This window comes from Genypterus blacodes, unplaced genomic scaffold (assembly GCF_046128005.1).
Source record: "Genypterus blacodes isolate CSIRO-AG114 ecotype Tasmania unplaced genomic scaffold, CSIRO-AGI_Gbla_v1 ptg000015l_1, whole genome shotgun sequence".
Lineage (NCBI taxonomy): Eukaryota > Metazoa > Chordata > Actinopteri > Ophidiiformes > Ophidiidae > Genypterus > Genypterus blacodes.
The window spans coordinates 7,165,001-7,187,731 of record NW_027466829.1 but is presented as its reverse complement, the minus strand read 5'-3'; the positions used below and the strand labels follow the sequence as shown (position 1 = coordinate 7,187,731).

The following is a 22,731-nucleotide window of genomic DNA, read 5'->3' as shown; positions in this document are numbered from 1 at the left end:
CACTCTGCCTCCATCTCATCCTGCTGCAATCTGACTCTGGGCCCTGATGGGTGATGAAAACTCTTTCCTCCGGTTCTCCAGGTAAGGATGGTGATGTTTGTTGTACGCTTGTGAAATGTGACGGCACCCACACTCTTGTTTTCTCTTGATTTCTCTTAATTTACAGGAATCATCCAATGTCTCACACTACAGAATCAAACCCCCATACTGGCCTCCACCTCTTCCGAAGCTTCACCTCCCAGTGTCCCTGGCTGAGACTGAAATGCTGGCTGAGCCTCACTTACAGGTACGTATGTGTGTTTATAATTATGGTCTGTTTGTATCTTAGGCCCGTTTCTGTTTGTGTAGCTGACAGTGTGTAGCTTTATCTTATCTTAAGTTAAATGCAAAACTAACCCAACGCTATCGTCAAGGAGACTAATCTAAATCTAATTCTGTGTTTTAGTTCTGAGGGAGCACAACACAAATGACGGACTAACGATTGTAAAGGCTTTTGTGTCTGAACCTCAACTCTTTAAATGCCCTTAATAACCTTAATGTAACTTATATCTAACGTGTCTTCACTTTATGATAGACTTAACTCGTATAGATCATACAGTTTATAATTCTAAACCCAAACACTTATTGAAAGTCATCTCGAAAAGACGATTGCGGGAAAATGCTGCCGTAAAGCAGCCTGGCTCTTGTCGTAGCCGAGTTCCCCCGCTAGAGGGCGATCCAGACCAGCGTTTTCCTCCCGGAGCAACCAGATCTATTTATATCTCCACCAAACGAGTCACTTAAAGCTTTCATGATGTCTTTTTGTCTCTTTGTGTTCCTGCCTGGGTTAAGGCGCACAGAGGAACACTGTGGTCCGGAATGCAGTCAAAATCAATCAATCAATCAAACTTTCCCCAGATGAGATGTTTTCATGACCCAGACCCAAAGATTCCGCGGTGAAGAGCTCCGTGTGTTTATGAAGCACAGGTCAAGGGTTTGTCAGGACGCCACGACACAAACCACAAACCGGAAGCCTTTGAATCTGACATCAGTGAGTTGGTTTGGATCCAAATGTGTGTGTGTGTCATGTCTTCTGTGGCACTGACTGGCTCTATATGAATGTATGAATGTGTCTTCACTCAGTCATATGTTGAACTTCTGCCAGACGTCTCATTTTCTGTCTTTATCCTCTCGTCCTCTCTCACTTCCAGGCTGCAGAGCGTCGACCGTTTCTGCATAGATACTGTACATCCACCGTGTCCTTAAAGGCTGCGGTTCCTACTTCAGGACGCTAGGGGGCGACATGCAGCCTGGATACCACACTCTCCTCATTGATCGTGACCAGGTATTTCCCAAACCAGCCTGCCAGTCAGCCATCCAGTCAGCCAGCCAGAGCCTGGCACATGCGTTTGAACACACGCACACGCACGCACGCGAGCACGCGCGCGCACACACACACACGGTGGTGCTGAAAATAATCAAGTGGTGGAGGAGGAGGAGTGGGCGGCAGCAGCGGGAGAGGAAGCAAAGAAGACCCTCAGAGAGAGAGAGAGAGAGAGAGAGAGAGAGAGACTGTGTCCATGTGTGCGTAGAAGTGAAGGTAAATCAATAGTCCTCAAGCACTTTGAGGAACTCTATGGGTCCCCTTTACTTTAATACCCACCAGAAGCTTCTTTTTTGGGCGGGGGGCAAATTAAATGATGCTCGTTGTATTCTATGGGGGGGAGGGGGAGGGGGGGGGGGTCTATATCTACATCATATAGAGATTTGACAGACATGATTTAATCTGACATATTCAAGCTCTTATATCTTGTGTGAGGTACAAAGCTGCCGAGTCTCTATCTGCCATAAAACTATCAAATCTTTCTTTTCCTTCCTTTTCCACATCTCCGATCATGCAGGTTGGCTGAGCCTGACTAGCTGATTCCAACCTGGAGGTGACTGTTATTACGTCTGAGAGAAATGGGGTCACGTCCCAAACTGTCAGGGCGCTGTCCTCGGTCCTGAAGCTGCTCGGTGCTGAAACGTTCACGCTGCAGGATCACGTGGCCCCAAATCAGATGTTTCCTGCCAACATTTAACACAGATCTCATTTTTCTCTAAGCAGTGTGATCAAACCACCAACCGGCACGTGTGGACCTGGATCACAGCCCGGTAAGTATAAACCCAGAGGTCATGGGAGAGAGGAGGAGAAACTTCTATCTTAGACCAGCTGGAGGGAACATATAGCAACTGGGCACTAAAATGTTCATGTGGGCTTTAATTGACATCAATTATAAAGTACATGTTGTTGTTTGTGATCATGTGGCTCCCATTTATCTGATGACCCTTAAACCAAAGTCGTCATCCTTCAGTCCTGTAATGTGAACATGACCTATATGTTTTGAGTGGACCCAAAGCCTGACTCTTCTTTTAGACTAATTATGGATCAGAAACAACAACAACAACAACAACAACGTGACCCTCCTTCCTATAACCATGATATGTCTCTTTGTCTTCCATCTCAGCTTCTTGGTTCCTGCATGCGGATAGAAACTGGATTCGTTTGTGGTTGTGTGGCAAACGGGCCTCATCATGGAAGTTCACTCTCTGAAATCCATCACCTCAGTGTTTAGTTAGAGATTCAGATAAGAATAATGATCGTCACCGTCCTTCATTCTTAGAATCGTGACATGATCGTGTCCCTGAACCAACGCGGCATCGGTGGCAAGATCGCAAAGGACGAGAATGAGGATGAGGATGAGGATGCGCACGGAAAAACAAATCCACTGTGAACACGGGAACTTTTTCTTCCCTTTCATAAAATACCGCACCGTCCGCCCCCTCATGTCCACAGCCTGGAATAGTAACAGCGCTGCGAGGCTGAGCTAAATATAGCAGCCAGTGAGTGTTAACATGTCAGCTGGAGGAGCGGAGCGGCGGCTGCTGCACGTGTGACCGCTGCTGGATGCACACAGCGCCGCCAGGAACACAGCCAGGCTCCGCTCCGGTCTATATGCGGCGCCAGTGTGCTGCCATACGCTCGAATCCCTTAAACACACACACACACACACACGACAAAACAAACATAATAAGACGAGTGTGTGTGTGTGTGTGTGTGTGTGGAGGGAGGGGGGAGGGTTGTTTCGCCTTCGTGACCATCGTGAGGACAAATCAAAAAGCTGCGTAAATACGAGGAGCAATCAGCGAGAAATAGATGAAATTACAACCATCGTCACATTGGTGCAATACGTTCACTTCTCTCTTCTCTCGGCTTTGACAGGTTTGCTTACGTCCGATGTGGACGTAAAAAGAGGACGGTGCTCAAAGTGATTTAAGGTCCTTTGACCCGCAGTGGCGCTAAAAGGATCAAACCTGAGGAGAGCGGACATCGCGTCATCTGCGTGTCTCTGCCCCGGACAGGCTGATTCCGCTGATGATGGTTTGAATCCAGCTTTGCTCAATCTCAAAGAGTGGATTGGGTGGATGATGATGATGATGATGATGGTGGAGGAGAGGGAGGGGGGGGCGGTTTATTTTTATCGCAGCCGCCTTTCAGAAATAGAAGGCAACAAAAAAAAGACTGCAAGAGTTCTGCTCAGTCGAAGACGCTTGTGCAGCAAACCGTGCATGTGTGTGTGTGTGATTGAAAGAGACTTTACTTTATCCCCCCTCCCCCTCCCCCACACGCAGCCCTGTTACGTAATCGAGCATGTGAACGCGAAGAGGCAGAGCGTGTGTGTGTGTGTGTGTGTGTGTGTGTGTGTGTGTGTGTGTGTGTGTGTGTGTGTGTGTGTGTGAGAGATCCCAAAACTCATACCCAGGGAACACTGTGTACTCTGGTGTCCCCGGAGACTTGGCAACACGCGCGCACGCACACTACACACGCTACGTACGCACGCTCACGTACGCGTGCACGCACAAGTTGGCAATTCCAATTTAAACAGAGAAACTAACCCGGTAACGGCGCACGAGGTGAACGGCGCCTGCCCGCATTCCGCCCGCCCATTCACAGACACGGAGAGGTGAAATGTGTGAATGAGGGATGAGTGAATGAATGAATGACTGCGCGAGTGAGTGAATGAAAGAGGCAGAAAAAAAGACGAAGAAGAAGAAGCGGGGAGAAGGCGGCGCGCGCGGCTGCCGTCTCCTTCTCAATGGGGCTTCTAAGCGCGCGGCTGCATCACCGAGCAAAACACCTGCGCGTGCACACACACACGTACACACACACACACACAGGCCCGGGGAGAGTTTGTGGGGCAGGGGCGCGCGCGTGCGTGTGTGCGCGCGCGTCGTTTACGTGTGACGAAGCCGTTCATAAATATTCAGCCCCTCTATTCATGCGGATACTTCTCCTGAGGTGCTTTATTGTGTGCAGCAGAGATCCCGACCAAGCATGTGATGCTAGGGACGCTCGGTGCTGGGAAGGGGGTGTGTGTAAGTGGTGATGGCGCTGTGTGTGTGTGTGTGTGTGTGTGTGTGTGTGTGTGTGTGTTGGGGGGTTCTATAAATAGCACTATGCTTCCATTGACATCATTTAGGCAGGAGAGATGGAAAAATAAATAGGGGAGGGGAGGGAGGAGAGGGTGCAGGGTTCCTTAATCTGGGCTTGAAATTCAAACAAAACCTGCCCAGCCGTCCGTCCAAGCACACAACCTGCACTGTAAACCTCAGTTAGACTTAGGAAGAATCCAGTTTACATTGAGTGAATTAGTAAATGATTACATAGAGGGATTTGCATGTAAAGGGCTCGGCTGCTATGAGATGGTGAAACACACACACACACACACACACACACACACACACATGCTCCTTATTTAGACAATCTGATTGGCCTTTACTGATATTTGATTCTTTATTTATATTTCACAGGTTTCTTGTGGTTCTGGTCGTCTGGACAGCTTCCCTCGGTCACTGCTCTCAGTGTGTGTGTGTGTGTGTGCTCGCCCTCAGTCACCGGGGGCCAATAGTAAACATCAGGTCCAAAACACCCACTGTTTCCTAGAAAAACGCAGCCTGCCAGTCGGAATGGAAAGCCACAAGGCAGATGGGAGGGGACATCAAACAAATTAAAAGGACCTGTGTGTATACAACGCACACACACAACCACACGCACACGCACACACACACGCACACGCACACGCACACACACACACAGATCTAAGTGGAAAGGACAGGGGCCATCATACACCCAAGGCAAATGTTTTGGAAGATATTATTATTGTATTGACATGCTTAAAACACACACAGGAGGCAGTGGGCTGCAGCTCAATAGGCCGCACACAACGGGAGTGATATTTTCATTTCGTTATCAAGACTAACATTTCCGTTCAAACAGGCTGACTGACTCGTGTGTTTATGTTATGATGGAGGAGGAGTGAAGGACAGCTCACTGTTTTTCCATGGTCAAAGTGTCTTAGTCACATCCAGATCTCCCTCTCTCCCTCTCTCTCTCTCTCTCTCTCTCTCTCTCTCTCTCTCTCTCTCTCTCTCTCTCTCTCTCTCTCTCTCTCTCTCTCTCTCTCTCTCTCTCTCTCTCTCCCTCTCCCCCTCCCCCCCTCTCTCTCAGCCTTGGCACTGACCCCTGAATGCAGCGTGACTTCCACCGGTGTTGATGACGTCCTGCGTGATACATTTCTCCCCCATGTGGCTCCCCTGCCTTCTCCCGCTATGAACCACGCATCTCTGGTTGCAGCCGTAACAACGCTATTCTATCGTTTGTAATCACCCATATTTCACCAAAAATGATGAATGTTGTCATTAAAAGGCCTCCTTTGCTTGTGTAGGGTCATCTGAGGTCAGGAGCGGCGACGGAGCAGAGCCCCCTTAAGGTTGCTTGCGGGGATTCATGGACATCCTCGGCTCTGAGTCACTTCTTCACACCTGCTCCAACTGCCAACAGTTACCTAAGCAGGTAAGTGGTTCATTCATGTATTTGGGTGCATAACAAACATCTGGGCTCTCTGTTGTTAATCACACCGTCGCTTCCTCCTCCCATGTCACACTGGCACGGCGTTTCAGTGTGTTTGGTGCACAAACAGAAAGGTGTAGTCCTAAATGGGTCTGAGATGTGAGTTGGAGCATCCCACGACATTTGAAATGTGTCTCTCTCAATTCAAGAGGATGAATCATGAGGCCTAATTCAGCCCTAATGGTGAAACATTTCTCTCTCTCCTTCCCTCACACTCTTCCTCCCTCCTTGACTCTATTTCTCTCTCTGTTTCTCACACGTATATAAAAACACATCTCACTTTCTTTCCTACGGTCCCGGAAAAACAAATAGCAGCCATGTGACTCAAGCAAAGGAGCCAGTCTGCAAATCTATATAAACAGGTGTGGCCGCTCCACATCAGTAGAACATCTGCATGCATGTGTGTGTCTTTTTGTTTGCCATGTTTGCTTGATCACTTTTTAGTTCTGTTTAAAGATACAAATTACTTATTAGAGAACATACAATATGGCTTCTAAGTTAAAGCTTTTCAGCACCAGGGACAGCGCCCAGTTACAACCCACCATCAACACACGCACGCACGCATACACGCACACAAACACACACACACACACACACACACACACACACACACACACACACTTCTGTCCAGGCATTATCTTATCTGAAACCTGCAGCCATTTGTCAGAGCGTTGAAGATGACTTCATTGTTCTTCTGGTTCTGTTGCCATTGTGTCGTTGTTCTCTCCCCTTGTCTATGGCAGATCTCGTGTACAGAGTAGAGATTATGATTCGTGACTGTGAGAGGGGAAGCTCCTTTGCTTCAGTGCATCAAACGCCGCTTCTGTTCACGAGAAGAACCCCCCATGCAAGGCTGAAACATCTCAGCAACAGTTTCAGTTTTCCGTCCTGAATTTTCCATTATTCATGTTTGATTAGAGCAGAAATGTGTGTAACCCTAAAATCATCATCATCAGTCACCAATTTGAGATGCAGACAGACAGGACGTTTGAGTCGAGACCCCACATGTCTGAAACCTTCAGTAAAGGTCCTCAGTGTGCACAGTGCTGCTGCAGGAAGCATTTGACAGGATGATAAAATGTCTGAGTGAAAAACAACACCGGCTTCTTTATACTGATTTGTCTCTTTGTTTTTTTTTAGAAGCTGGGGCTGATTAAAGATCTGCTGCTCTAAACTGAAGCATCCAGCTGTTTCCGGGCGTCCTGAGCATCACAACAACCTGTAGCCTTCCAGCCGCGCTGCTTCTCCGCCTGTCTGCAGCCCTGCGTTGTGTTCTGGCTGCCTGGGCTCCAACAGCCGCGGGTTAAATGGGGAAAAGGTTTTCAACATAGTCAGCTGGAGGCTGGAGGATATTTTTAGACTCGCGGTGGAGCGAGAGGGAGACAGAACGAGAGGAGGCGCGGAGAGGAAAGAAGGAAGAAAAGAGACGCGATCGCATTTTGCATTTTCCCCTCCGACGGGATTCCTCACTGCGCTGAGTCTCTTCGGCTTTATGATGTCTGCAGTCCGCGCTGCCTCGGCACGGAGCGGGAGTGAAGGTTGATGTGAGGGTATAGGTGTGTGTTTGAACCCCCCCCCCCCCCCCCCCCGGGACCCCCACCCATCCGCTATCACCCCAAACACCCCCTACCCCAAACACTCCTACGCCCCGCCCCTCTCCCCCTGCCAGCTGAATTAATTTGATACTATTTTTGAAAGTCAGTGTTTCTAAGGGATACCTAATGACGCAATGACGTCAATGCAGGTCAATAGCACACGGCTGGAGAAGAGGACCGGTGAGAGAGAGAAAGATGGAGAGAGACATAGACAGATAGATAGAGAGAGACACAGAGAGAGAGAGAGACACAGAGATAGAGATCGAGAGACACAGAGAGAGAGAGAGAGAGAGAGAGAGAGAGAGAGAGAGAGAGAGAGACAGAGACAGAGACAGAGACAGAGACAGAGACAGAGACAGAGACAGAGACAGAGACGCAGAGAGACAGACAGAGACAGAGACGCAGAGAGACAGACAGAGACAGAGAGGGAGAGAGAGAGAGGAGAGGTGGCTGCAGGTCTCGTCGTCGAAGCACTTGATCAAAGCCCTTCTTGTGTTGTGACATGAGGATGTGCCGCTCTCGCCCCGCGGTTTGTGTGCGCGCGCTTCGCCTCGCGGCCCTTTCGGTGTCTCTGTTTTAATTGCGCCCCGATTTATACGCTCAACTCCCCGTCGGGTTCGAGCCGATGATGATAACGCTGCTGTCTCATTCATGCTTTCAGTCTCTGTCTGGGAGTCATTCACGCACACTAACACACACACACACACACACACAGAGAGAGAGAGGGGGGAGAGAGGGAGACAGACAGACAGAGAGACGGAGGGAGGGAGAGAAAGGGAGAGAGGGAGGGAAAGAGAGAGAGACAGAGAGAGAGAGAGAAAGAAAGATAGAGAGGGAGAAGGAGAGAGAGAGAGAAAAAAAGAGAGAGAGAGAGAAAAAGAAAGAGAGAGAGAGAGAGAGAGAGAGAGAGAAAAGAAAGATAGAGAGGGAGAAGGAGAGAGAGAGAGAGAGAAAGAAAGATAGAGAGGGGGAAGGAGAGAGAGAGAGAAAAAGAGAGAGAGAGAGATCGCTTCTCAAACTCGTGAGTTCCCTCTGATTTGGCGGGCTCTTTCAGCTGGCTCAAATTTGGAACTCTGTGTACCACTGTACCCCCCTCCCCTCCCCTCCCCTCTCTCCCCTCCCCTCCCTCCCTCCCTCCCCTGTACTCCCCTCCTCCCCCTCCCCAGCCCATCTACCCCATATACCACCATCGAGCCCACCTTTCCGCTCGGCTGCCTCCCCGATGCTTGATTGGCAACACCAAAATATTTCAGCCTCCGACAGAAGTGAGAGAGAAGACGCGCGGCGCGGCGGTGACCTGTCTCTCCGTCCTGACGCACGCAGGAGGAGGGGAGCCTGCATGTGCCGGTGTCTCCCGGCTCTCCTCCATGCATGCAAAGAGTTCCAAACTAAATAACACACAGAAGAGCCGGAGAGGTAAGTGCTTTCTCTTGTTGATGGCGTGGTGTATTCCCCAAACTATACAGACTGTACTGAGACGGGAACGGTTTTGGATCATGCGTGGATATTTTGGGATTCAAACTCTGTCACTGTGGGTTGCTATGAGGATGAGCGTAGCAACACACACACACACACACACACACACACACACACACACACACACACACACACACACACACACACACACACACACACACACACACACACGCGAGCAGGAATGTAGTTTTGGGGGAATTCCATCCAAACTCCGGTGACTCCCGGTGTGTAGCTGACGTGCTGGTGTTTGATGTTCTGCCCTAAGTTCTGTTTTGAAGTTGATCTGAGAAACGCTGCGTGGTTTTGCTATTGATCCTCGTTTATTCGCGTTATTTTGCGTCGCTTCCCGCCCCGTGTTCAGCTCGAACACACGAGGCAAGACAGAGTGACTTTATTTCGCTTCGTGCCATGTGTTTGCAAATGTACGACAGCGGTGTGTGTGTGTGTGTGTGTGTGTGTGTGTGTGTGTGTGTGTGTGTGCTGCAACGGTGGCGACGGAGCCGAGCTGTTTTATTTTGTTCTTCTCCATAGACGTGCATGTGCTCCAACTGACAACCGATGGGATTCGCAGACACTCCAGAGAGAGAGAGAGGAAGAGAGAGAGAGAGGGAGAGGGAAAGAGAGAGGGAGAGAGAGCGGGCTGCGGTAATGCGTGGGAGTGTTCACGTGTTGGGGACCCTCTGCTTCAGGCTGCCTGCTCTGCTGAGGTGCCTAGTAACAACTGAGAGAGGGGGGGGGGGCGAGTTTTTTCTTGGGGGGGGTCTCTCGTGTTTACTGTTGATAGTTTAACACTGAGAGAGAGAGAGAGAGAGAGAGAGGGAGAGAGAGACAGGGGGGCGGGGGGGTCATATTTATTACAAAGCTAAACTTAGAGAATCTGAGTTCTTCACTTGCAAACAACTTTCCTCGGCGGACTGACGTCACACGCGTGTTATCAGCCACATGCACCAAAATGTACAACCTGCCTCTTCTTTTGTCCTCACGGTGCAGTTAATGCAGCAACTAATACTTAGATATCAGCCGATTGCAGTGTGTGTGTGTGTGTGTGTGTGTGTGTGTGTGTGTGTGTGTGTGTGTGTGTGTGTGTGTGTGTGTGTGTGTGTGTGTGTGTGGGAGCAAACAGGTGATGAGGTTAGAAATATCTGCAGCCAGTAGCTCCGTTCAGCACCGCGGACAGCGCCAAACTCGCCCAGCTGCGTTATTGAAATGAATCCGGTTGAACGTTAACGACCAACAATGTGACGGAAACACGGCAGTTTGTTTGCAGATGCACCAACTGCTGCATCTTCATCTTTCATAGTTAATTTTAGTTTTTAACTGTGGATTCCTGTTCATCCCCTGCTTTGACTGCCAGGGGAGGATTTGGGTTTCAAACCTTTACAGCTGCGTCTCTTCATCGTTAAGAGCCACTGCAGTATAAATTATGTTTTTGATTATTGATATTAAGCTTCGTTCTCCTGTACAGAAGAGAAAGGGAAATAAAGAGCAGTTCTGTTGGGGGGCCGGGGGGAGGGGTGTGTGTGTGTGTGTGTTGTTCTTGTTCTCTCAGGTTGAGTTTGTCGACACCATGCGGTGATCTTGGTGCACTGCGCTGAGGAACCTCGGCTGCAACTCCTATTGATACTGCTGCTCCCTCTCTGATTGAATGATTGTGGACCACTGGGAGCTGCGTGTGTCTACATGTGTGTGTATGTGTGTGAGTGTGTGTGTGGTGATGGCTGAGGGTCAAAGACTTAAGTAACTCCACCTTTACTAGTTTGGTTTGGAAAAGTCAGAAGGAAATCATGCAGAAAAAAATCCTTCCTGTCTTATTCCCCCTGTTGTTATCTGTGACTCTGGTGAATGTACTCATATGAGGACAGCTCCGTGCGTGTCCCTGTGCGTGCACCCGCCAGCGGCCACGGACATACAGTTGGCCTATACAGGAGGGATAAAAATAGCACCAACCGATGCGACGGGCGCAGCCCTTTTCCATTCTCAGAGCGGACTGTTCTCGGTAGCTGCCACTCAGTGGATACACACACACACACACACACACACACACACACACACACACACACCATCCCATTCTGTACAGTCTCGTGAATTTCCACGCGGTAAGAGTGCAGATGGACGACGTGGGGTGTGTGTGTGTGGAAAGGGTGAATTTCGAGGAGAGTCTCCCAGTATAGGTGTTAGAGACACGGGGGGACGGCGGGGGGAGAGACGGGAGGGAGGTTTGTTTGTGTGCCTTTTGCATGGACCAGTGTGCGCTCCCCGTGGATCTGTGCCGTGGGTGAGCGGGATCTGGTGCGTGGGCACAGGCGGTGGATATATGAGCTGTAGAGGAGGCAGCGGCTCGGCTCGCTGCTGTGTTCGCCTCTCGCTCGGCTCATATTCGGTGTTTCTGCCCGCCAAACGGTCTGAAGGTGGAGGGGAAAGAATGTTTCAAAACCAAAACAGCACCAATGCTCGGTGGGGAGAAATAGAGACACGAGAGGGAGGGAGGGAGAGGGGGGGGGGGGATTGGATGGAAACCTAGATGTTCCAGCGGAGGGTTTCTAGCGGGAGATAACCGAGTCCAAATCTCTCGTTTCTGAAGCATAAACCACATTATTCAACCGTAATATTTCATATTTCCCCCCTCGTATTTCCTCCCGTTCAGGTCGGAGCGGATCACGCAGCAGCAGCGTCTTTAATCAGGCTCCACGGGCTGTAAAGTGGGAGAATCTAAACGTGACGTCAATGCCTAGTAACTGACGCAGCCCTTCAACAAAAAAAAAAGGCTTTTTATTTTTTTTCTCCCTCTCGTCAGCAAAGCTTTAATTACTAGTTTTACTGAGCTCCGTCGACTCAAAGAAAATAGGCAAAGCCCGCGGGGGGGCATCGGCTGATCCTCGCTCATCAATATGCGGACCTATTTGACGTGCGTGAGTTTGAGCAGCTGAAGTGTCTCCGGGACGGTGAAGCTTCTGAAGGGGGCGACAAGACATCAAATATTGTCCGTGATGATATTGGCAGCGACGGCGAGTTCCAGATCTGAGTTGGTACGGGAGGGGGGAAAGAGAGGAGAGAGAGAGAGGGGGGGGGGGGGGGGTATAGTGTTTTTAGGATGAGAAGGAGGTGGTGGTGCTGTTGGAGGCACATCGGGTACCCAAAAAAAATCACTGCAATGATGCAACGGAGGGGAATCGGGGCTCTTGTGCAGAGTTGGAGAGGAAACATTCACTGACATCACATGCACTCCACGTTCTGCTCCTTTTGTGGGGGATTTTTTTTTTCCCTTCCTCATACTGTGACCTAAAAATAGCATCAGGGTTTTGATCGTGCGCCAGAAATAGACAGACGGGTATCACTTGTATAAAAAGGGAGGCGATCCTCAGCAAACTTGGACGTGCCACCGTAAGAAGCCTACATCATAACAAATGGAGGACTTGTAATCTGTTGCATTTCTCGCAGACTGACTCCAGAGGCTGTTGACTCAAATCTCAGTCTTTCTCTCTTCTTTCTGTCTCTCCACTTACAGGACGAGGACGCGCCTGCCGGACTCTATGGTGAGTGAAACATTTGCACATGCAGTATTTAATTACGTGTTGTTGAGTGTGTACGTGTGTGTGTGTGTGTTTGTGTGTGTGTGTGTGTGTGTGTGTGTTTTAGTAGTGCATGCGCTCCCTGCACCTCCGTCTCATGCACGCTAAGCTTGACTCCCGGTCACAGGCATGGATTTATACTGGCATGCGTTCCGATCCACATCTGCCTGTAGAGCCCGAGCAGAGCTCAGCCTTCCCGCAGAGCAGGAATCACCCCTTTGGTAAATAAGCAAGTGCACAAACTCCCTTTGTCTGTTGGCGCTGTTGAGTCTCTATCACATCCATATTTTCCCTCCCATCTCTCTGCTTAACCGCCAAATCGAGGGGAATCCTTCTGTGATGAGCGCTTAAGGACGACTCTCCTGCGTTTTTTTCTTCTTTTGTTTTTAAGAGGAATCGTAGCGAAAGAGAAGCGGCGCTGGAGGAGGAGGAGGAGGAAAGGAGGAGGAAGAGGAGAGCGGCTGAAGTGACGGAGTCGCTGCCGCAGCAGAGACCTCGGCGCCAGGCGGACCGCATGGGGAAACCCGGGAGCTGTCCAGCAGCAATGGTGCTGAAACCACACCAAGTGGCGGTAGTGGGCTATTAATGGCGTTGCTGTGTGTGTGTCTGTGTGTGTGTGTGTGTGTCCGTGTATGTGTGTGTGTGTATTGCGATGTGGTCGGTGTTGATTCTGGCAGTCAAACGCTTTATTTACTCCTGTTTGGAACCCGCCGGCGTCCATTCCGAGCTCATCCTCTTTCCTGAATCCACTTCGGCAGAGACATGTTCACACCGTCCTCAGTGAAGCGCGTCCTCGTCCCCACGCACCGGGAGGACAGTGGCACAGAGCGGGTTTGACACAGCGGTGCTTTTCCCGCCTGTGTGGTTTGAACGGCATCATCAGATGCTACAGGCGAGCAGGGGAGAGAGAGGACTCGGCTCGGCTCCTCTGCTCACGTCAGTCCTAGCGTTTCCTCCCATGTCTGCTCGACTCGTTTATCGGCGTCAGCTCGGTCTCTGCGCGGCGTTTCGTCCAATTCTGTCCGGTCTTAACTTCAAAATGAAGGAAGATGTCAACATTTGTGAAAGAAATATTTGGAAAATTACAAAAAAAAAACCCGCCACGACTGCCCGTCTGACTTCACTGCTCTTATGTGTGTGTGTGTGTGTGTGTGTGTGTGTGTTGGTGTGGTTTTTAAGCTCTGCACAGTAACTTTGCGTCCTTACTGCGAGGAGGCGGAGAGGGGAGCGTCGGTAGCGTCGGTAGCGTCGGTAGCGTCGCCTCTTAGAGTTTAAAGGAATCACCCTTTTAATCGCGTTATCAGTGTTTGGACTCCGTGCGGGCAGACGAACCAATACGGCGCTGACGTCTTTTTATACACGAAGCCGGAGTCGAACGCAGCATCTGTGCTCACCCACTCCCACAATATGCACGACTTTGGCCGATTTCCCCCAGATGTCTGCAGACACACAGATACCAAAAAATCGTCGCCAGCTTCCCTTTGTCGTGCCGAATCCCCTAATGCACTTCACCTGCGGCACATTCCTGCACCTCCCCAAACAAAAACAAGAAAAAAAACAACAACACGGCGTTTCTCCGTCGGTCAAACCGCGTAAAGACGAAGGGGGGAGAATCTCGCTCGGTCTAATTCAACACCGGCCGTGTAATTTCGGTGGAAACAACACAGATTCCCGAGTCGTGACTGCTAAAGTGAGTAATGTGCGCGTTGGCTGCGTCAGGAGAGGCAGGCAGTCACTGTGCAGCGCAGACGGTGGGGGAGAATCGTGACTGACTGGGCTGCAAATGAAAAGACCACCCAATAAAAAAATACCCACACTTTGGGGGGAGCAGGGGGGGGGGGGGGGGGGGGGGGGGGTTGAGGGTCTGGGTCTGCGGGGCTGGAGGGTCGACCTGCTATATGCACTGACCGTTTCCCTAAACCTCCTCCCTCTCCCTGTGCACCTCCCTCCCTCCCAAAGCCCAGATATGCCTCCTTTCTCTCCCCAATGTGAGTCCCGCTGCTCGCTGGCATCCAAACCTGAATGCAGATCATCAGTGATAGTGGGGCGATGTGGACGAGAGAGAGAGAGAGGGAGGAGAGAGGGAGAGAGAGAGAGAGAAGGAGAGGGGTGGGGGGGGTCGAACCAGATACGAACAGGTGGAGAGACGGGTCCGGAATCCAGATCGTGACCCGGCCTCCACCTCGACACAGTAGCGTGAGAGGGGGAGGGAGGGGGAGGGGGAGGGAGGGGGAGAGAGAGAGAGAGGGGGGGGGGGGCGTAATGGAACTGTTGAGGTGCAGAAAAATACACACACACACGCAGGTAAGTGGAAGTTATTCTTTCTTGTGATTATTTGACAGATTTGACCAAAAAACAAAACAAAAACAAAAAACTCATTAAAGATTGTTGAACTCAGCGTGTGTGAGGAGGAGGGATGAGCTTCAGGTCGCGATGGACTCCTCTGGATGTGATGCTCCGGTGCAATATTACTGTATGTTGTTGTTTACACATGTTGCTGCTTGAAGATATAAGGGGGGCGGGGGGGGGCGGAGGGGGGCGGGGTTAAGTGCTATTCCTTTATTTGTTTAAAACCCTAAAAACACCTGTAAAGTATAAAAACTCTGACATGAATGTGCAGTTGAGCCCCTCCCCTCCCCTCCCCTCGCCCCTCCCCTCCCCCCCGTGTCGTGCTTGGCGGCGGTATACCCTCCGGTGAACCCTATAGGTGACCGTGCAAAAGCGCCGCCTTGGATGCTTCCTCTTCTTCTTCTTCTTCTTTTTTTTTGTCCGGTGCTGTGTTGTGCTTGGCTGCATTCCTTCCTCTGCTATATTGTTGCTATATTATCGCCCATTCTGTGCATCAGAGCCCGGATGTTCCGCTGCTGGCTTGTATAAACAGAAAGAAAGCTTTTGTGTGGTTGCTGGTGCGGTTGTTGTTGTTGTCACATATCTTGTTTTTACTCATTATTATTATTATTATCATTATCATTATTACACACGGGCCATTTCAAACGAGTGTCAGTGTCGCAGCCCCACACACACTCACACAAGCACACACACACACGGCTGGAGGCATTGTAACGTATAGCTGTGTATCCCGCGCTCACACAGCCTCTACCCGGTCATATATGCACACACGTTTGTGGTATAGGACACAATTTGGTTAGTCCTGTCTATTTTTTTTCTTTTTTTTTTTTCAAAAAGGGGGGTCCCTATATGAGCGAGGCGCTGATTGGTTGATGACGAGCTTTGCTTTGCTCCAATCAGATCCCTCCCTGCTCTCTATTTATTGCCAGCAGTTTACAGCCTTGCTCCCTCCTCACCCAGAGCGCTGGAGCGGCTGCAGAGAGCCAGCAGCTCCACTATAGGGAGACGCACCACGGAACCGGGGACTATAACACGAGAGAGAGAGAGAAAGACAAGGAGAGAGGATGAGAGAGAGAAGGAGAGAGAGAAGGAGAGAGAGGGAGAGAGCACTGACAACATAACGCATCGATGCACAGCTCGCAGAGATCACACGGGGTTTGCACAGCCGAGCGTTTGGATAATAATAATAATGACAATAAGAAAAGGAGAGAGGGAGAGAGAGAGGGATGGATAAAGGAGGAGAGGCGAGGGGAGATAGAGGAGAATTCAAACTATGGAGGAGTGGGAATCAAAGCGAAAGGACCTTGGACAGCTCTCAGTTGCAGCAGCAGCCTTGGCATCCGGAGACCCACCTCTCTCTCTCTCTCTCTCTCTCTCTCTCTCTCTCTCTCTCTCTCTCTCGCTCTCTCTCTCTCATTCTCTCTCTCGCTTCATCCTCCATCCATCCACCGCTCCTCTTTTAGTGTGTGTGTGTGTGTGTGTTGGAGGGATACACTCGCCTCGGGTTGCCGATAGCTGGAGATACAATCGAACCGAGCCGGGATGGGAGATAATTCACGGAAGGAAGGAAGGAAGGAAGGGAACGAGTGAGCGAGCGAGCGAGCGAGCGAGCTGTGGAGCGATCGGGCTCCCCCGGCTGTCACGGAGCAGCAGGAAGCAGATCAATGTCCTTCACGAATCTTTTTGCGGTCTGGGCTTGCTGTTCATAACTATTAATCTGGGAAGCCCTTACCCCAAAAAGCATTTGCGGAGGGCGCAATCGCCGCGCTGAGACATCGCCACTGGAAGAAGCTCGTCCACTCGTGGAATTTTACAATCTCTTATTTTTTACGGGGTTGTTTTCTTTTTCTGCTCGAATTTTCCCTCGGCATCGTCGCTGTCGTTATTTACTCTTGTGATCCGTGCCGTCGCGGTGGCTGTGGCGTTTTTGTTTCCGTTGCTTTTCAGCCCCGTTGCGTTCGCCGTTTCTTCCCCCTCGTCACTAAAGTGTTTCTCCTTTGTTAGACATTGTGGCGGAGCCCCGCTGCCGCACGTCGCACCCAAGTTTCACTCCAACTCTTGCGAGGCTCAATGTGCAGAAAAACAACAACATTATTTTTGCTCTGGCTGCGTGTGACAGCAGACAAACACACACACACACACACACACACACACACACACACACACACACACACACACACACACACACACACACACACACACACGTCACCGGAGCACAAACTTTCAGCCATTCAAGCTTATTAAGTCATTAACTCTGCCCCCCCCCCCTTACCTCCCTTATGCCCCCCCCCGTCCCACACTCAGTGGCCCCCCAGCAGCGTAGAGTGTAAACACGGGGAGACCCTCGCAATGAACAAGTTGCACGTGGGAAAACAGTGGAGCGTGTGTGTGTGTGCGTGTGTGTGTGGTGGGTGGGGTGCCACTTTACTTTGACGTCACTGAACCCCTAACCCCCCTACAAATATATGACCAACACACACACACACACACACACACACACACACCTGTAAGCAAAGTGCATATGCAAGGGATTCCCCCACCAGGCCACATCCTTACATAGGGAGAAGCCCAGATTGGCAGATGGAGGATAAGGAGCCACTGCCTCACACACTGACCGTGCAGTGATTGAGTGTGTATAGGTGTGTGTGTGCAGCCTCTCCTTTAACATACACACACACAACCACAACCACAACGTACACGTGTCTCCCTCCCAGGGTCCCACAGAGAGCCGAGCCTCTTTTACACTCCGACCCACAGATTACAAAACAAGTTAAAACAACAAAACAAAACCAATCAAACAGCCACAGATCTAAATGTTGACATCATATAAGGACCTGATCGATAGACTGAAGTTGTGCAGCACAGCAAAACTCTGCACGGCCTCCCAAAGCCGATGTGCATTATGGGGGATGTGTGTGTGAACCACAAAACAGCCACAGCGATGAAAACAAAAGTCAGAGATGATCACTTCCGCTCTTATATGACAGAGTAAAAAGATCTGAACGTAGTCCAACACTAACTGCCCACGAGAATGAAAGCACAGGCGACTTTAGACTGGACTTCCGTTTCCTGTAGAAAGAGCAACTGGGCTGGGGAGAATAAGCACAGTGAAGATCAATCAACATGTTTGTAATCTGGCCTCCAACAGGCCCGTGAATGCGTCATGAAAGTGAACCACGAAGCCCCGTTAAGACTTCAAATGAAGAACTTGAGTTGAAACGGCGAGACGCAGCGTGACGGAGGAGAAAAAGCGCAGAAAGTGACGCAGTTACAACCGCAAATAAGCGCAGTTAAACGATGTTTGACCTGTAGGCGACGTGCGGGTGTATGAGGAGCGAAATATCAAACTTCTTAACGTGGCTGCGAGCACGTACACACACACACACACGTCTCTAAACACCCCCCCACCCCCCAAACAACCACCGACCACTTGAGCGTCACACACACCGGGCGAGGTGCGTGGAGGCCCGGGGAGGCTTCACGCAATCTACCGCTCCTCCTCCAACACGCGTGGAGACGTTTCAGCAAAACTTAATACGGGAAAAGAAACAGGCAGGCCACACACACTGCAGGTCACACATACACACACACACACACACACACATACGCTGCCCACCCTGAAGCCCCCCCGTTGCCCGTTGTCCTGTCCGGCTCTGCGTTCATATTTGTGCAGACTAACTTCATCTTTGTCTCCAATCTCACCGCGGCTCTTTGTCTTTCTGTTCTGCGCAGGAGAGAAGAAGAGGAAGATGAAGACCCAGCAGCAAAGTTGGTTGGTGACTTGTGAGCTCGGACGGACCCCGCTGGAGCCTCCGCACAGCCGGGCCTTTGCCTCCTTCCTCTTCCTCCTCATCCTCACCAAGGTAATTGCACGGCCCGAGATGTGGAGTGACGTCAGAGCCCCATTACATCCCTTTAAACTTTAAAGTGTGCGCAGGTTGAGTTGTGCGCTTTCTCCGCATGTAGGCGCTTGCTGTGCTGTTCTCCTTCCGGTGTAACTTGTTGTCGCTTGTAGACTTTAGAGCTCTGAAGGCTGCTGGTCTCGTCTCGTCGCCAGTCAGATGGTTCTTGTTCTCGTGGTGGCTGGAGACGCTGATGTGGTTGATCACTTATTCCGTACCTGTGGTCTGTTGACTTCGCTGTGTGATGTCACTATACTCGTCCTGAACCATTGCTCCTGCTGTTGTTGTGACCCCGGTGACCTTTTGCGCGCGCTGGCACCCAAACCTTATCTGACAGACCAGCGCGGCACATCTGCGTCATTGTCTCTCCAAGTCAACAGAGAATCTACACAACACAGCAGGATCCATGAAAGCTCTACACACACTCCGGACACACACACACACACACCTCTAGGTCACGTTAGACTCACCTGCGCTCACATTAACGCTGTAGTCACCTGAAAGCACCGAGGAGCCGCTCATCATCATCATCATCATCATCGTCAGTGATCATTCAGCTCATTCACACATTTTAACGTCCAGTCAAACTTCTCTCCTGTGTTTGTTACAGCAGACGCGATCACTTTGCCCCGCGGCCACGCAGGGAGCGACACGGTGACACAAACGTCAAGCGGTGATTAGGTTGCTGTAAGGTGGTGTTGCGTTCAGGTGCTCGTCCGCTTCTGAGAAAGGGAGCGGCACATAAACGTGTTGTGATCGCTGTCCAACAACCGTATGACTCCTATAGAAGACCCGTGTGAGTGTGTGTGAGTGTGTGTGTGTGTGTGTGTGTGTGTGTGTGTGTGTGTGTGTGTGTGTGTGTGTGTGTGTGTCTGATAATATTCTCACTACAAATTAGAGTGTCGAGTATCCTATAGAAATCAATGATTGTCTTCTAAGCCGATAAAAAGTCCTTTCGACACATAACATCATCAGCATTCTCATCAAACGCAAAGCATGCTGGGACACCTGTTTGGTTCTGGGGTTTTTTAGGGGCCGTATTTTTGTATTTATTATTTTGTTATAATGAATTATTTTGGATGTGCTGGGGAAACTGGTTTCACTTAAAGTTTGTATTTATATGTTGGGTTAGGAGTAATCAGGATTTGGAAACAGATTCACTTGCCTGTGTGTGAGTGTGTGTGTGTGTGTGTGTGTGTGTGTGTGTGTGTGTGTGTGTGTGTGTGTGTGTGTGTGTGTGCGTGTGCGTGTGCGTGTGCGTGCGGTTGAGTCTTTACAGTCCTCTCCAACACACTGTTTTGTGAAAATATTATAATCACAACGTTCCAGTTTGTGCCTGAAGTGTTTGGTGAATCTGGTGAGCATTGTGTCTTCTTCATATACGGTTGGACTGATCTCTTCTTTTGGACTTTGCATGGATTCACGTCATCATCTGAACTCATCCTAACGCTGTCATTCAGATTATAACGTTTCTACTCTGAAAGTCCGGCGTGCAGGCAGAATGATGCAACCGGTCCAGTGAGTGAGACGGAGTGTGTGTGAGCAGCTTAGATCATGAATGCAGCATGGACACGTAGCTACCAGCTTATCAATAAGAACACTCGTCTCATCCAATACAGCTGTTCTGAGGTCAATCCTGCCTCTCTGCAGCCTCACGTTGGTATTGTGAGGGGATCTGAGCTGAAGCTGCGGCCCCTGATGAAGCTGTTGCTCTCTGGTGTGAGTCTGCTTTTGTATTTCCTGGTGTTTCTAATTTTCTGACCCCCTCATGTGTAAATGGCGTGGACACAACAGCGGTAAACTCGACTCAATATTCAGCCCTGAACTGTGTGAATGAGATGTGCGTCTACGATCTCTGCCCCAGTGTAAACCCAACATGACATCATACACAAAGGAAGGAGCGATGGCAGAGATCAGATTGTGTAGATTTTTACCTAAATAGTGATAATTCTGTATATTAACTAAAGGCCAAAATACAGCGAGGTTTTGAGGATGCATGAGCTGCATGAGTGTAAACGATGACTTTAACCCTCACAAGCTCTGATTATTTACTTCCACTGCACCTTACAAATTCTCCAGGTTTTAATCATAATATCTAAATATGACGAAGATGAGCCTCTTCAAATGTCGTCCATGTTTCACCTGAACCAGTGAAAAACCAAACACACACACACACACACACCCCCTTTCTGTCCCGGCGTCGCCTCACCTGTGCAAAGGAAAATCAGCGTTTCCTTCCTAAATCTGTACCAACACTCCTCTTCCCTCCGTTAATGTGAGCTACAGTGCAAAGCTATATTTAGGCCGATGACATCACGGCTTAAAAGTGAGAGCAGGTAGTTTGGAAGACGTAGGCTACAAAACAGCACGAGTCACGAGCGGCTGTGTGTCTCATACACACACACACACACACACACACACACACCAAAACCTGCTAAAATACATCAGAGTTATTGAGTCATTTATGTTTTATATTTTTGGATGTTTTTGTTTGTTTTAGTTTGAGTGACGGATCATATAGCTCCGGTGGATCCATGATGTCGTTTCTTTAGTGTGAGCGTTTTACTAAAGGACTGAAAATATGCAAATGTGTTTCCAGACTTCTAAATGTTTGTCCATATGCTGGAAGCCTAAATATAGATGTCTGGAAATTGACGTTTATGTGTTTGTAAAAGGTTTTCTTCAGTTATTAATATAAGTCTTTTAACCGATAACCCAAACACAAATAATCCTAAAACTTCCTCCATTTTCAAGTCAGTGCAGTGAGCACAGACGCCATTCAGAAGGTGTGTGTGTGTGTGTGTAGAGAACCACCACGTGCAGGAGCCACAGGAGAATGGTGGAAGGAAGCCTGTTTAGATGGAACTCCATCGCCTCCATCTTGATGTTTCCGTTGTCTTTCCGTTCTGGTACATTCCTGCTTCCTGACAGGAAGTCAGCTACACAATTTTAGAATTTCACTTCTGCTGGACTGATGTTTAGTGCTGTTGCCTCACAGAGGGGAGGGTTTGAGTCTGACCGGGCCTTGTCTCTGTGGAGTTTTTGCGCTCTCCGTGTTTCTGCGAAGGTTTGATTTTAAAGGTTTAATTTTATTTCTCAGCTGAAATGCAAACACCAACATGTGGGACACAATGTAGGCTGCCAGACTGTTTGCTCCAAAATACTGAAAAGATAAAAATATTTGAAAAATAATGATGTATAGAGCTACACGTCAGCTCCAATGCACATGCAGGCGTCTGCTGTTACGCCCCGTCCAGCCAGTAGGAGTCACTACAGTGCAGCAGAGACGAGGTTTCTCCCCCATGTACGCTGCTGTAGCTGTATGCTGTATGTTTCTATCCAGGTTATGGAATAAAAGGTTTAAAATATCACATAAAGTAAAAAACTGATCAGATAATGTTTAGCTATATTTATAGATCTATTCTAGGAGGTCGTGGTCTTAAGTAGAGTTAATGGAAGAAGAAGCAAGAGGAGTGATGTCCTGCCATCTTTCGCTTAGATTCTCCATTTATTCCTTAAAATAGTCCGTATTTTGTCGTATCTCTTGAATCAAATTGCGTCCTTTAGTTCCTGGTAAATGCAGGCAATCTGCTGTGACTTGTCCTCAGTACACAACAACACAGGCTTGGCTTCAAACCGATCCTTCCTGTGTCGCATAACGGCAGATATTCTAGATTTAGTCCTATTTTCCATAAGATTAGGAGTTTGGAGGAAAGAAGGAAATTGGAATCTGTGACCCCTCTCCTTACATGTGTGAGTCCACCTAATCTGGATCTGGATCTGCACCGGAGGAAGATCACCTCAGGGGTTTTTGTCACGTCCAGATCTCTTTTCTGTTTTTAGAGAAATGAGCCTATAGGTGTACAAACTCATCTCTCATCTCATCCAGATCCAGATCCTGATCCACAACA

General features: G+C 49.5%; 1 protein-coding gene across 1 annotated transcript in view; it reads left to right on the top strand.

Annotated features, from left to right (window-relative positions):
- Nucleotides 1-7,856: 7,856 nt before the first annotated feature.
- cunh11orf96 (chromosome unknown C11orf96 homolog) overlaps nt 7,857-22,731 on the top strand; it is a 60,253-nt gene continuing 45,378 nt past the window's right edge. Inside the window, exon 1 of the mRNA XM_076171495.1 lies at nt 7,857-7,899. The gene's annotated coding sequence lies outside the window, so the exon portion shown is untranslated. The remainder of the gene's footprint in view (nt 7,900-22,731) is intronic.